The 12572-nt window shown below is 37.2% G+C and overlaps 7 non-coding genes across 7 annotated transcripts; all 7 read left to right on the top strand.

Annotated features, from left to right (window-relative positions):
- The first annotated feature begins 1036 nt into the window (after positions 1-1036).
- On the top strand, positions 1037-1109 carry TRNAK-UUU (transfer RNA lysine (anticodon UUU)). Its single transcript has one exon. It is a non-coding gene; the product is annotated as a tRNA-Lys (tRNA).
- A 327-nt stretch (positions 1110-1436) lies between these two features.
- Positions 1437-1527, top strand: TRNAR-UCU (transfer RNA arginine (anticodon UCU)). The gene is given in 2 exon segments: positions 1437-1473; positions 1492-1527. It is a non-coding gene; the product is annotated as a tRNA-Arg (tRNA).
- A 3527-nt stretch (positions 1528-5054) lies between these two features.
- TRNAK-UUU (transfer RNA lysine (anticodon UUU)) lies at positions 5055-5127 on the top strand. Its single transcript has one exon. It is a non-coding gene; the product is annotated as a tRNA-Lys (tRNA).
- A 327-nt stretch (positions 5128-5454) lies between these two features.
- On the top strand, positions 5455-5545 carry TRNAR-UCU (transfer RNA arginine (anticodon UCU)). The gene is given in 2 exon segments: positions 5455-5491; positions 5510-5545. It is a non-coding gene; the product is annotated as a tRNA-Arg (tRNA).
- A 1918-nt stretch (positions 5546-7463) lies between these two features.
- On the top strand, positions 7464-7554 carry TRNAR-UCU (transfer RNA arginine (anticodon UCU)). The gene is given in 2 exon segments: positions 7464-7500; positions 7519-7554. It is a non-coding gene; the product is annotated as a tRNA-Arg (tRNA).
- Positions 7555-9474: 1920 nt separating this feature from the next.
- On the top strand, positions 9475-9565 carry TRNAR-UCU (transfer RNA arginine (anticodon UCU)). The gene is given in 2 exon segments: positions 9475-9511; positions 9530-9565. It is a non-coding gene; the product is annotated as a tRNA-Arg (tRNA).
- Positions 9566-11483: 1918 nt separating this feature from the next.
- Positions 11484-11574, top strand: TRNAR-UCU (transfer RNA arginine (anticodon UCU)). The gene is given in 2 exon segments: positions 11484-11520; positions 11539-11574. It is a non-coding gene; the product is annotated as a tRNA-Arg (tRNA).
- Positions 11575-12572: the final 998 nt, after the last annotated feature.

The following is a 12572-nucleotide window of genomic DNA, read 5'->3' as shown; positions in this document are numbered from 1 at the left end:
ATCTGAGGGCCCAGGGTTCAAGTCCCTGTTCAGGCGGCTTGGTTAAAGAAAAGGTATATCAATTGCATACTCTTTTCAGGATCCAATGAATGGGGAGTCCTATTAGAGATGTTTCAAAAAAGTCTTAATCAAGTCATTACATACCCATCTGTCTTCTACATTCTTTGACAAGGGTTAAGAAGACTTACCCAAACTGTATCATGTAGTTTGTTGATTATCTTTTACCCAATTCAATGTTCAAAATGTAAGGTAGTGTCCGATTAACTTGATAAAGTTGGTCAACAGCTGATAGGTCATCTTTTTATTTGTGAATCTCTGATCACCGTGTTGAATCAGGTCGGATCTCTAGTGCAATGGATAGCGGCTTGGAGTCCTAGACGAATGTAGCAAAAGCATTCAAAGGCTTTGTGTTCAAACACCAGCTGGGTCAATTTTATCCCTCCTCTTATTTTATAACTAATTGAAACAGTAACAAGCAATGCCTGCGTCTGCATCACCAGAAACATTTACCAAAATGGCAGTGAAAGAAAGTCTACTTAAACAGAGACTGTTTGCTTTGAAAACATTGCATAATCTATGCCCAAGAGGAAGTTCCCAAAGAAACTGCTGAAAATGTATGTAATTTAGTAGGTAGTAATAGTATTTGGCACTTTATTGATTTCACAAGGTCATTTTAGACACATGATTTCTAAGTCAGCCGAAAATGAGATAGTACAAATTTCAGGATTTAAAATGGATTACGTGTGCTGCTGAAATTTCAAATGCTTAACACCTTCAATGCTACAGGAGATTTTCCTCCTGTGCTGAATGATCTGTAAATCCATTGTCCATGACGAGCTCAGCTCGTCATAAGCACACGACAAGTGTACTGCACGAAGAGCTGAGCTCGTCATGAGCATGGAAGGGGTTAAAACATCAATTTGTTATTAAACTCTACAAATTTGATTGCTAATATATGTAACCATATTAATACACAGAGTGTAGGTCAGTGTACGTCCACATTTGTTTAGCTGATTTTAAGACAGAGTATAGCAGAGCCTGGATAGCTCAGTCGGTAGAGCATCAGACTTTTAATCTGAGGGTCCAGGGTTCAAGTCCCTGTTCAGGCGGTTGCTTCCTTTAAAGAAAAATTACTCTAATTGGATGCTCTTTTTGTGTTCCCCTGCATGACGAATAAGATATTCCATTACTAAAATTGCAAAAACGTCTTTCATGGAGTTGTGAAATGCACATCTGCCTCATATATCATGTGCCATTTGACTAAACTTAAGTCGTACGTAGACTTACCTAAGGTATCATGTAACTTGAGACGGTGAATATAATTTCCCCAATTCAATATTCAAAATAAATCCATGGTTATAGTATCAAATGAACTTTATAAAGCTGATCAACATTATTTCATTTCAGAATATCTCTGCACCTCATCAGAGTGTATTGGCTCTGTGGCGCAATGGATAGCGCATTGGACTTCTAGGTGAATGTAAAAAAGATATGCAAAGGTTGTGGGTTCGAATCCCACCAGAGTCATTTTTATCACTATTTATTTCATAACTGTTTAAAAGAGTAATAAACAGTGCATGCATGCTTCTGCTTCACCAAAAAGGGCAGTGAAAGGAAGTCTATTTTAAATAGATACTATTCAAGTTACGCAATCTTTGCAGAAGAGGAAATTGGCAGCTGTACTTATGAAAATGTAATTTACTCAGAAGTAAGATTTTGGGCCCTTCCTTAATTTTACAATGTCAATAAAAACATATGAATTCTAAGTCAGCAAAAAAAATGAGATAGTAGCAATTTCAGGACTTACAATAAGGTTAAATTTACTGAAGAGATTTCAAATGCTTGAAGTACCAATTCATTATTATATTCCGCGTATTCAGTACTTAATACCGGCAACCATCTTAAGAAACGTAGTGATAGTTGGGACACTTCCAAATGTTGATAAGGTCATTTTGTGGAGCGCCCTCTCCGAGCCTGGATAGCTCAGTCGGGAGAGCATCAGACTTTTAATCTGAGGGCCCAGGGTTCAAGTCCCTGTTCAGGCGGCTTGGTTAAAGAAAAGGTATATCAATTGCATACTCTTTTCAGGATCCAATGAATGGGGAGTCCTATTAGAGATGTTTCAAAAAAGTCTTAATCAAGTCATTACATACCCATCTGTCTTCTACATTCTTTGACAAGGGTTAAGAAGACTTACCCAAACTGTATCATGTAGTTTGTTGATTATCTTTTACCCAATTCAATGTTCAAAATGTAAGGTAGTGTCCGATTAACTTGATAAAGTTGGTCAACAGCTGATAGGTCATCTTTTTATTTGTGAATCTCTGATCACCGTGTTGAATCAGGTCGGATCTCTAGTGCAATGGATAGCGGCTTGGAGTCCTAGACGAATGTAGCAAAAGCATTCAAAGGCTTTGTGTTCAAACACCAGCTGGGTCAATTTTATCCCTCCTCTTATTTTATAACTAATTGAAACAGTAACAAGCAATGCCTGCGTCTGCATCACCAGAAACATTTACCAAAATGGCAGTGAAAGAAAGTCTACTTAAACAGAGACTGTTTGCTTTGAAAACATTGCATAATCTATGCCCAAGAGGAAATTCCCAAAGATACTGCTGAAAATGTATGTAATTTAGTAGGTAGTAATAGTATTTGGCACTTTATTGATTTCACAATGTCATTTTAGACACATGATTTCTAAGTCAGCCGAAAATGAGATAGTACAAATTTCAGGATTTAAAATGGATTACGTGTGCTGCTGAAATTTCAAATGCTTAACACCTTCAATGCTACTGGAGATTTTCCTCCTGTGCTGAATGATCTGTAAATCCATTGTTCATGACGAGCTCAGCTCGTCATAAGCACACGACAAGTGTACTGCACGACGAGCTGAGCTCGTCATGAGCATGGAAGGGGTTAAAACATCAATTTGTTATTAAACTCTACAAATTTGATTGCTAATATATGTAACCATATTAATACACAGAGTGTAGGTCAGTGTACGTCCACATTTGTTTAGCTGATTTTAAGACAGAGTATAGCAGAGCCTGGATAGCTCAGTCCGTAGAGCATCAGACTTTTAATCTGAGGGTCCAGGGTTCAAGTCCCTGTTTAGGCGGTTGCTTCCTTTAAAGAAAAATTACTCTAATTGGATGCTCTTTTTGTGTTCCCCTGCATGACGAATAAGATATTCCATTACTAAAATTGCAAAAACGTCTTTCATGGAGTTGTGAAATGCACATCTGCCTCATATATCATGTGCCATTTGACTAAACTTAAGTCGTACGTAGACTTACCTAAGGTATCATGTAACTTGAGACGGTGAATATAATTTCCCCAATTCAATATTCAAAATAAATCCATGGTTATAGTATCAAATGAACTTTATAAAGCTGATCAACATTATTTCATTTCTGAATATCTCTGCACCTAATCAGAGCGTATTGGCTCTGTGGCGCAATGGATAGCCCATTGGACTTCTAGGTGAATGTAAAAAAGATATTCAAAGGTTGTGGGTTCAAATCCCACCAGAGTCAGTTTTATCCCTATTTACTTCATAACTGTTTAAAAGAGTAATAAACAGTGCATGCATGCTTCTGCTTCACCAAAAAGGGCAGTGAAAGGAAGTCTATTTTAAATAGATACTATTCAAATTACGCAATCTTTGCAGAAGAGGAAATTGTCAGCTGTACTTATGAAAATGTAATTTACTCAGAAGTAAGTTTTTGGGCCCTTCCTTCATTTTACAATGTCAATAAAAACATATGACTTCTAAGTCAGCAAAAAAAATTAGATAGTAGCAATTTCAGGACTTACAATAAGGTTACATTTACTGAAGAGATTTCAAATGCTTGAAGTACCAATTCATTATTATATTCCGCGTATTCAGTACTTAATACCGGCAACCATCTTAAGAAACGTAGTGATAGTTGGGACACTTCCAAATGTTGATAAGGTCATTTTGTGGAGCGGCCTCTCCGAGCCTGGATAGCTCAGTCGGGAGAGCATCAGTCTTTTAATCTGAGGGCCCAGGGTTCAAGTCCCTGTTCAGGCGGCTTGGTTAAAGAAAAGGTATATCAATTGCATACTCTTTTCAGGATCCAATGAATGGGGAGTCCTATTAGAGATGTTTCAAAAAAGTCTTAATCAAGTCATTACATACCCATCTGTCTTCTACATTCTTTGACAAGGGTTAAGAAGACTTACCCAAACTGTATCATGTAGTTTGTTGATTATCTTTTAACCAATTCAATGTTCAAAATGTAAGGTAGTGTCCGATTAACTTGATAAAGTTGGTCAACAGCTGATAGGTCATCTTTTTATTTGTGAATCTCTGATCACCGTGTTGAATCAGGTCGGATCTCTAGTGCAATGGATAGCGGCTTGGAGTCCTAGACGAATGTAGCAAAAGCATTCAAAGGCTTTGTGTTCAAACACCAGCTGGGTCAATTTTATCCCTCCTCTTATTTTATAACTAATTGAAACAGTAACAAGCAATGCCTGCGTCTGCATCACCAGAAACATTTACCAAAATGGCAGTGAAAGAAAGTCTACTTAAACAGAGACTGTTTGCTTTGAAAACATTGCATAATCTATGCCCAAGAGGAAGTTCCCAAAGAAACTGCTGAAAATGTATGTAATTTAGTAGGTAGTAATAGTATTTGGCACTTTATTGATTTCACAAGGTCATTTTAGACACATGATTTCTAAGTCAGCCGAAAATGAGATAGTACAAATTTCAGGATTTAAAATGGATTACGTGTGCTGCTGAAATTTCAAATGCTTAACACCTTCAATGCTACAGGAGATTTTCCTCCTGTGCTGAATGATCTGTAAATCCATTGTCCATGACGAGCTCAGCTCGTCATAAGCACACGACAAGTGTACTGCACGAAGAGCTGAGCTCGTCATGAGCATGGAAGGGGTTAAAACATCAATTTGTTATTAAACTCTACAAATTTGATTGCTAATATATGTAACCATATTAATACATAGAGTGTAGGTCAGTGTACGTCCACATTTGTTTAGCTGATTTTAAGACAGAGTATAGCAGAGCCTGGATAGCTCAGTCGGTAGAGCATCAGACTTTTAATCTGAGGGTCCAGGGTTCAAGTCCCTGTTCAGGCGGTTGCTTCCTTTAAAGAAAAATTACTCTAATTGGATGCTCTTTTTGTGTTCCCCTGCATGACGAATAAGATATTCCATTACTAAAATTGCAAAAACGTCTTTCATGGAGTTGTGAAATGCACATCTGCCTCATATATCATGTGCCATTTGACTAAACTTAAGTCGTACGTAGACTTACCTAAGGTATCATGTAACTTGAGACGGTGAATATAATTTCCCCAATTCAATATTCAAAATAAATCCATGGTTATAGTATCAAATGAACTTTATAAAGCTGATCAACATTATTTCATTTCAGAATATCTCTGCACCTCATCAGAGTGTATTGGCTCTGTGGCGCAATGGATAGCGCATTGGACTTCTAGGTGAATGTAAAAAAGATATTCAAAGGTTGTGGGTTCGAATCCCACCAGAGTCATTTTTATCACTATTTATTTCATAACTGTTTAAAAGAGTAATAAACAGTGCATGCATGCTTCTGCTTCACCAAAAAGGGCAGTGAAAGGAAGTCTATTTTAAATAGATACTATTCAAGTTACGCAATCTTTGCAGAAGAGGAAATTGGCAGCTGTACTTATGAAAATGTAATTTACTCAGAAGTAAGATTTTGGGCCCTTCCTTAATTTTACAATGTCAATAAAAACATATGAATTCTAAGTCAGCAAAAAAAATGAGATAGTAGCAATTTCAGGACTTACAATAAGGTTAAATTTACTGAAGAGATTTCAAATGCTTGAAGTACCAATTCATTATTATATTCCGCGTATTCAGTACTTAATACCGGCAACCATCTTAAGAAACGTAGTGATAGTTGGGACACTTCCAAATGTTGATAAGGTCATTTTGTGGAGCGCCCTCTCCGAGCCTGGATAGCTCAGTCGGGAGAGCATCAGACTTTTAATCTGAGGGCCCAGGGTTCAAGTCCCTGTTCAGGCGGCTTGGTTAAAGAAAAGGTATATCAATTGCATACTCTTTTCAGGATCCAATGAATGGGGAGTCCTATTAGAGATGTTTCAAAAAAGTCTTAATCAAGTCATTACATACCCATCTGTCTTCTACATTCTTTGACAAGGGTTAAGAAGACTTACCCAAACTGTATCATGTAGTTTGTTGATTATCTTTTACCCAATTCAATGTTCAAAATGTAAGGTAGTGTCCGATTAACTTGATAAAGTTGGTCAACAGCTGATAGGTCATCTTTTTATTTGTGAATCTCTGATCACCGTGTTGAATCAGGTCGGATCTCTAGTGCAATGGATAGCGGCTTGGAGTCCTAGACGAATGTAGCAAAAGCATTCAAAGGCTTTGTGTTCAAACACCAGCTGGGTCAATTTTATCCCTCCTCTTATTTTATAACTAATTGAAACAGTAACAAGCAATGCCTGCGTCTGCATCACCAGAAACATTTACCAAAATGGCAGTGAAAGAAAGTCTACTTAAACAGAGACTGTTTGCTTTGAAAACATTGCATAATCTATGCCCAAGAGGAAATTCCCAAAGATACTGCTGAAAATGTATGTAATTTAGTAGGTAGTAATAGTATTTGGCACTTTATTGATTTCACAATGTCATTTTAGACACATGATTTCTAAGTCAGCCGAAAATGAGATAGTACAAATTTCAGGATTTAAAATGGATTACGTGTGCTGCTGAAATTTCAAATGCTTAACACCTTCAATGCTACTGGAGATTTTCCTCCTGTGCTGAATGATCTGTAAATCCATTGTTCATGACGAGCTCAGCTCGTCATAAGCACACGACAAGTGTACTGCACGACGAGCTGAGCTCGTCATGAGCATGGAAGGGGTTAAAACATCAATTTGTTATTAAACTCTACAAATTTGATTGCTAATATATGTAACCATATTAATACACAGAGTGTAGGTCAGTGTACGTCCACATTTGTTTAGCTGATTTTAAGACAGAGTATAGCAGAGCCTGGATAGCTCAGTCCGTAGAGCATCAGACTTTTAATCTGAGGGTCCAGGGTTCAAGTCCCTGTTTAGGCGGTTGCTTCCTTTAAAGAAAAATTACTCTAATTGGATGCTCTTTTTGTGTTCCCCTGCATGACGAATAAGATATTCCATTACTAAAATTGCAAAAACGTCTTTCATGGAGTTGTGAAATGCACATCTGCCTCATATATCATGTGCCATTTGACTAAACTTAAGTCGTACGTAGACTTACCTAAGGTATCATGTAACTTGAGACGGTGAATATAATTTCCCCAATTCAATATTCAAAATAAATCCATGGTTATAGTATCAAATGAACTTTATAAAGCTGATCAACATTATTTCATTTCAGAATATCTCTGCACCTAATCAGAGCGTATTGGCTCTGTGGCGCAATGGATAGCGCATTGGACTTCTAGGTGAATGTAAAAAAGATATTCAAAGGTTGTGGGTTCAAATCCCACCAGAGTCAGTTTTATCCCTATTTACTTCATAACTGTTTAAAAGAGTAATAAACAGTGCATGCATGCTTCTGCTTCACCAAAAAGGGCAGTGAAAGGAAGTCTATTTTAAATAGATACTATTCAAATTACGCAATCTTTGCAGAAGAGGAAATTGTCAGCTGTACTTATGAAAATGTAATTTACTCAGAAGTAAGTTTTTGGGCCCTTCCTTCATTTTACAATGTCAATAAAAACATATGACTTCTAAGTCAGCAAAAAAAATTAGATAGTAGCAATTTCAGGACTTACAATAAGGTTACATTTACTGAAGAGATTTCAAATGCTTGAAGTACCAATTCATTATTATATTCCGCGTATTCAGTACTTAATACCGGCAACCATCTTAAGAAACGTAGTGATAGTTGGGACACTTCCAAATGTTGATAAGGTCATTTTGTGGAGCGGCCTCTCCGAGCCTGGATAGCTCAGTCGGGAGAGCATCAGTCTTTTAATCTGAGGGCCCAGGGTTCAAGTCCCTGTTCAGGCGGCTTGGTTAAAGAAAAGGTATATCAATTGCATACTCTTTTCAGGATCCAATGAATGGGGAGTCCTATTAGAGATGTTTCAAAAAAGTCTTAATCAAGTCATTACATACCCATCTGTCTTCTACATTCTTTGACAAGGGTTAAGAAGACTTACCCAAACTGTATCATGTAGTTTGTTGATTATCTTTTAACCAATTCAATGTTCAAAATGTAAGGTAGTGTCCGATTAACTTGATAAAGTTGGTCAACAGCTGATAGGTCATCTTTTTATTTGTGAATCTCTGATCACCGTGTTGAATCAGGTCGGATCTCTAGTGCAATGGATAGCGGCTTGGAGTCCTAGACGAATGTAGCAAAAGCATTCAAAGGCTTTGTGTTCAAACACCAGCTGGGTCAATTTTATCCCTCCTCTTATTTTATAACTAATTGAAACAGTAACAAGCAATGCCTGCGTCTGCATCACCAGAAACATTTACCAAAATGGCAGTGAAAGAAAGTCTACTTAAACAGAGACTGTTTGCTTTGAAAACATTGCATAATCTATGCCCAAGAGGAAATTCCCAAAGATACTGCTGAAAATGTATGTAATTTAGTAGGTAGTAATAGTATTTGGCACTTTATTGATTTCACAATGTCATTTTAGACACATGATTTCTAAGTCAGCCGAAAATGAGATAGTACAAATTTCAGGATTTAAAATGGATTACGTGTGCTGCTGAAATTTCAAATGCTTAACACCTTCAATGCTACAGGAGATTTTCCTCCTGTGCTGAATGATCTGTAAATCCATTGTTCATGACGAGCTCAGCTCGTCATAAGCACACAACAAGTGTACTGCACCACGAGCTGAGCTCGTCATGAGCATGGAAGGGGTTAAAACATCAATTTGTTATTAAACTCTACAAATTTGATTGCTAATATATGTAACCATATTAATACACAGAGTGTAGGTCAGTGTACGTCCACATTTGTTTAGCTGATTTTAAGACAGAGTATAGCAGAGCCTGGATAGCTCAGTCGGTAGAGCATCAGACTTTTAATCTGAGAGTCCAGGGTTCAAGTCCCTGTTCAGGCGGTTGCTTCCTTTAAAGAAAAATTACTCTAATTGGATGCTCTTTTTGTGTTCCCCTGCATGACGAAAATAAGATATTCCATTACTAAAATTGCAAAAACGTCTTTCATGGAGTTGTGAAATGCACATCTGCCTCATATATCATGTGCCATTTGACTAAACTTAAGTCGTACGTAGACTTACCTAAGGTATCATGTAACTTGAGACGGTGAATATAATTTCCCCAATTCAATATTCAAAATAAATCCATGGTTATAGTATCAAATGAACTTTATAAAGCTGATCAACATTATTTCATTTCAGAATATCTCTGCACCTAATCAGAGCGTATTGGCTCTGTGGCGCAATGGATAGCGCATTGGACTTCTAGGTGAATGTAAAAAAGATATTCAAAGGTTGTGGGTTCAAATCCCACCAGAGTCAGTTTTATCCCTATTTACTTCATAACTGTTTAAAAGAGTAATAAACAGTGCATGCATGCTTCTGCTTCACCAAAAAGGGCAGTGAAAGGAAGTCTATTTTAAATAGATACTATTCAAATTACGCAATCTTTGCAGAAGAGGAAATTGTCAGCTGTACTTATGAAAATGTAATTTACTCAGAAGTAAGTTTTTGGGCCCTTCCTTCATTTTACAATGTCAATAAAAACATATGACTTCTAAGTCAGCAAAAAAAATTAGATAGTAGCAATTTCAGGACTTACAATAAGGTTACATTTACTGAAGAGATTTCAAATGCTTGAAGTACCAATTCATTATTATATTCCGCGTATTCAGTACTTAATACCGGCAACCATCTTAAGAAACGTAGTGATAGTTGGGACACTTCCAAATGTTGATAAGGTCATTTTGTGGAGCGGCCTCTCCGAGCCTGGATAGCTCAGTCGGGAGAGCATCAGTCTTTTAATCTGAGGGCCCAGGGTTCAAGTCCCTGTTCAGGCGGCTTGGTTAAAGAAAAGGTATATCAATTGCATACTCTTTTCAGGATCCAATGAATGGGGAGTCCTATTAGAGATGTTTCAAAAAAGTCTTAATCAAGTCATTACATACCCATCTGTCTTCTACATTCTTTGACAAGGGTTAAGAAGACTTACCCAAACTGTATCATGTAGTTTGTTGATTATCTTTTACCCAATTCAATGTTCAAAATGTAAGGTAGTGTCCGATTAACTTGATAAAGTTGGTCAACAGCTGATAGGTCATCTTTTTATTTGTGAATCTCTGATCACCGTGTTGAATCAGGTCGGATCTCTAGTGCAATGGATAGCGGCTTGGAGTCCTAGACGAATGTAGCAAAAGCATTCAAAGGCTTTGTGTTCAAACACCAGCTGGGTCAATTTTATCCCTCCTCTTATTTTATAACTAATTGAAACAGTAACAAGCAATGCCTGCGTCTGCATCACCAGAAACATTTACCAAAATGGCAGTGAAAGAAAGTCTACTTAAACAGAGTGTGTTTGCTTTGAAAACATTGCATAATCTATGCCCAAGAGGAAGTTCCCAAAGAAACTGCTGAAAATGTATGTAATTTAGTAGGTAGTAATAGTATTTGGCACTTTATTGATTTCACAAGGTCATTTTAGACACATGATTTCTAAGTCAGCCGAAAATGAGATAGTACAAATTTCAGGATTTAAAATGGATTACGTGTGCTGCTGAAATTTCAAATGCTTAACACCTTCAATGCTACAGGAGATTTTCCTCCTGTGCTGAATGATCTGTAAATCCATTGTTCATGACGAGCTCAGCTCGTCATAAGCACACGACAAGTGTACTGCACGACGAGCTGAGCTCGTCATGAGCATGGAAGGGGTTAAAACATCAATTTGTTATTAAACTCTACAAATTTGATTGCTAATATATGTAACCATATTAATACACAGAGTGTAGGTCAGTGTACGTCCACATTTGTTTAGCTGATTTTAAGACAGAGTATAGCAGAGCCTGGATAGCTCAGTCGGTAGAGCATCAGACTTTTAATCTGAGAGTCCAGGGTTCAAGTCCCTGTTCAGGCGGTTGCTTCCTTTAAAGAAAAATTACTCTAATTGGATGCTCTTTTTGTGTTCCCCTGCATGACGAATAAGATATTCCATTACTAAAATTGCAAAAACGTCTTTCATGGAGTTGTGAAATGCACATCTGCCTCATATATCATGTGCCATTTGACTAAACTTAAGTCGTACGTAGACTTACCTAAGGTATCATGTAACTTGAGACGGTGAATATAATTTCCCCAATTCAATATTCAAAATAAATCCATGGTTATAGTATCAAATGAACTTTATAAAGCTGATCAACATTATTTCATTTCAGAATATCTCTGCACCTCATCAGAGTGTATTGGCTCTGTGGCGCAATGGATAGCGCATTGGACTTCTAGGTGAATGTAAAAAAGATATTCAAAGGTTGTGGGTTCGAATCCCACCAGAGTCATTTTTATCACTATTTATTTCATAACTGTTTAAAAGAGTAATAAACAGTGCATGCATGCTTCTGCTTCACCAAAAAGGGCAGTGAAAGGAAGTCTATTTTAAATAGATACTATTCAAGTTACGCAATCTTTGCAGAAGAGGAAATTGGCAGCTGTACTTATGAAAATGTAATTTACTCAGAAGTAAGATTTTGGGCCCTTCCTTAATTTTACAATGTCAATAAAAACATATGAATTCTAAGTCAGCAAAAAAAATGAGATAGTAGCAATTTCAGGACTTACAATAAGGTTAAATTTACTGAAGAGATTTCAAATGCTTGAAGTACCAATTCATTATTATATTCCGCGTATTCAGTACTTAATACCGGCAACCATCTTAAGAAACGTAGTGATAGTTGGGACACTTCCAAATGTTGATAAGGTCATTTTGTGGAGCGCCCTCTCCGAGCCTGGATAGCTCAGTCGGGAGAGCATCAGACTTTTAATCTGAGGGCCCAGGGTTCAAGTCCCTGTTCAGGCGGCTTGGTTAAAAAAAGGTATATCAATTGCATACTCTTTTCAGGATCCAATGAATGGGGAGTCCTATTAGAGATGTTTCAAAAAAGTCTTAATCAAGTCATTACATACCCATCTGTCTTCTACATTCTTTGACAAGGGTTAAGAAGACTTACCCAAACTGTATCATGTAGTTTGTTGATTATCTTTTACCCAATTCAATGTTCAAAATGTAAGGTAGTGTCCGATTAACTTGATAAAGTTGGTCAACAGCTGATAGGTCATCTTTTTATTTGTGAATCTCTGATCACCGTGTTGAATCAGGTCGGATCTCTAGTGCAATGGATAGCGGCTTGGAGTCCTAGACGAATGTAGCAAAAGCATTCAAAGGCTTTGTGTTCAAACACCAGCTGGGTCAATTTTATCCCTCCTCTTATTTTATAACTAATTGAAACAGTAACAAGCAATGCCTGCGTCTGCATCACCAGAAACATTTACCAAAATG

The sequence above is a fragment of the Lissotriton helveticus genome, chromosome 1_1 (genome assembly GCF_964261635.1).
Source record: "Lissotriton helveticus chromosome 1_1, aLisHel1.1, whole genome shotgun sequence".
Classification (NCBI taxonomy): domain Eukaryota; kingdom Metazoa; phylum Chordata; class Amphibia; order Caudata; family Salamandridae; genus Lissotriton; species Lissotriton helveticus.
Note: the sequence above shows the minus strand (reverse complement) of the source record. Positions and strands in the feature narration are given on the sequence as shown.